A 3,032-nucleotide genomic window follows, 5' to 3' on the forward strand; every position below is an offset into this window, starting at 1 on the left:
GGCCAGGAAAATTAGAAAAGCAGACAGATAACAAATAAAGAATCCTGGTCACTTAATAACCAGGAAAACCGCAAAGCAACTGGTAACATCACTGTCGATTCTGAATAACAATGTAATAGACATTTAATTGAGATATTTTTCCAATTCCTCCAATAACATTTAAGATGATGAAATATATTCACCCACCAATGCTTACTTATGCAAACTAAAGACCTAAGACAAAATGAAAACTACCAACCGATGTCATTTAGCAATTTGTCTAGGAGGTGAAATGAGTATCTAGTTGATAAAATTGTTGCCATGCAAGCACAGGGTTCTGGGTTTGATCCCTAAAATCCATGCTAAAACTGAAGCTGTATGTTAATACTGCACACTGAAACCTTAGTACTGGGAGGATGGAAACGGGTTACCCTTGTGGTTTGCAGCTGTAGTTTCACAGCTTGTCAGGAATGCTTGGCAGATCGAACTTTTCAACTCTAAGCTAGGATGAAAAGTGGAAACATTCAGGCGATGTCCTCAGTTATGTGAGGACTTCCCACCTCTGAAGTCTCCACTACCTCCCAGCAGCACTTGGCACCAAGCCTTTCCCACAGGAGCCTTTGGGGGCATAGCCAGATTGACACTTTCCCTTCCCTATATAGTAGGATTTCTTTTATATCAAATATCTAAATAAGTAAATCTGTAAAGACCTGAAACAGAGGCTGGTATGAGAAAATGGCAATTAAATGACAAATGTGTCTGAAGATTAATCTTGTGAGGGGGATGAAAATATTTTAGAATTACACAGAGTCTTTGATTGCATAGATAAGGAGAGCATTAGGTACTATGAATCCATGTATTCTGATATAATTAGTCTTATGTATAGTTCAACTAAATAAGAAAATTGACAGAAAAAGATTAAGCTCCCATGTTCAAAGCACAAGGTAAATTCAGTAAGATCCACACATATAAGAATATGAACAAATGCTTTCTGAGCAGGAATTTTTAGAGGGCTCTATTCTTTTTCTTTCACCAAAGTCTAGATTTACAGAGTCAACCTCCCTAGATATTCAGATAACATCAATCCTATTCGTCAATTCACTCGAAAATAGAAAAAAAAATATATGGTTTTAGGTAGCAGTAAAATCAAAAGTACAATTATTTATTAAGGTAACTATGAAAGGAACTGTTTTTTTGCAAAGTGAACTTATAAGCTGCAATTTTTCTGTGTTTCAGAAGTTTACTTGGTGATGCTTTGGGGGAGCTTATGTAAATGAACACATTTACATGTGTATATTAACATAACTATTTACATATTTTATGTAAATAATCTACCATTATAGATAGCTCATTTTACCTTCTCCAACTTCATTTTCTTCATTTGTGACAGATCTTAGGAAAAGAATATGGAGCTTCTGATTATTAAGTACATATTACCACCAGGCTCATATCCCATATGCCCTACTCTGACATAACCTGCATCACTGTTTCCATTACTGAATAAAATTAATAATAATAACAATGATAATAATAACAATAAAGCGAGAGAAATACCAAAACCAAATTTGAAATATATCAATTCTACATAGATACAGTCAAAATCTAAGTCCAATTACTGATACTTGAATGCTCTGAAGCATTGTTTTGCCTTACTTTCTTCATGGAATTATAGTACCTGATGTCCTGTTTTTGGTTTTGTTTGTTTATTTGTGTCTTGCATAATTATCATATTAGCATGCTTGCTAGTAGAGAATCTCATAAACTTCACTGGGCTGTTTGCTAAACTGGTGAGACATCTTACTCTTTCATAAAACACAAGATCTGCAAGTCACTAACACTGAGAGATTTGTAATATCAAAATGAAAATTAAGTTTGTACAATCATGTTACATGAAGTAATGACTTGAGGATAACACAGAAGTTCTATGAACAAGATATTATCTTGGGTCTCTACTATCTTTGTTCCTCTCTGGTGAGCATCTGTCTAATGAAGACACAATGAGGTCTTCATGGGTTCAAAATTTGACCTGAACATGAATGGTGTTATTCCAGACATTGGGAAGATCAGAGGAAAACTTGAAGGCGTTAATTTTCTCTTTCAGTAATGTGGGCCACAAGGTTAGAAGTCAGGCCTTCATGCTTGGTAAAAAGAGCACATAGTGCTCTTGTGAAGATCTGATTTCACTTTCCAGTCCTCACTTTGCATGCCTTAGGACTGCCTTGACTTTCAGTATTTGAGGATGGCATAAGTTTTTCTGGCCTCTCTAGGCATAGTACTCATGCTCATAGACCACCCTTAACATCATGTATGTAATAGTAGAACAACTACATCTTGTTTGTTTACTTGCTTCTTTGTTTGTTTGTTTATTTTTGGGTTTTTTTTGAGACAGGGTTTCTCTGTATAGCCTTGGCTGTCCTGGAACTCACTTTGTAGACCAGGCTGGCCTCAAACTCAGAAATCCGCCTGCCTCTGCCTCCCAAGTGCTGGGATTAAAGGCGTGCACCACCACTTGTGCACCACAAATCAATATCTTTCAGGGGGCACATTGCTTATCTATTTAATGACTGGAATCCATTTAACCATTGGCTTTGAATATAACATTGAGAAATAATTGCAAAACAAGAAAAAATTATATCTCACTTCTCACATATAACTGTATAGCAAAATGACTACAGATCATTCAGTATTTATGTAGTCTTTGATTTCTTATTTAATAGTATATATCAGTTTATTGCTGCTGAGACTGAATAAGCATATTTAAAAAAATCTATCTTGATTACATTTTCTAACATAAATGTTCTTTAAAGAGCATGCACTGTCTCTTCAAGGGGGTTCTTATTTTTCTTTTAATCTATTAGTGATATAAAGAGCAAATGTGAGACAATAAGCTGAGAAAATGTAAATATTTTCATTTCCATATACACATATTTCTGTAATTACTTAATATGACTAAATGAATATTTTGTCAAACTATTTCTACGTCAGAAATAGATCTAGGCAGTACTCATAGTAGAAAAGAGTATAATTACATAAAAATTTAAGTGATTAATCTG

This window comes from Mus caroli, chromosome 6 (assembly GCF_900094665.2).
Source record: "Mus caroli chromosome 6, CAROLI_EIJ_v1.1, whole genome shotgun sequence".
Taxonomy (NCBI): Eukaryota; Metazoa; Chordata; class Mammalia; order Rodentia; family Muridae; genus Mus; species Mus caroli.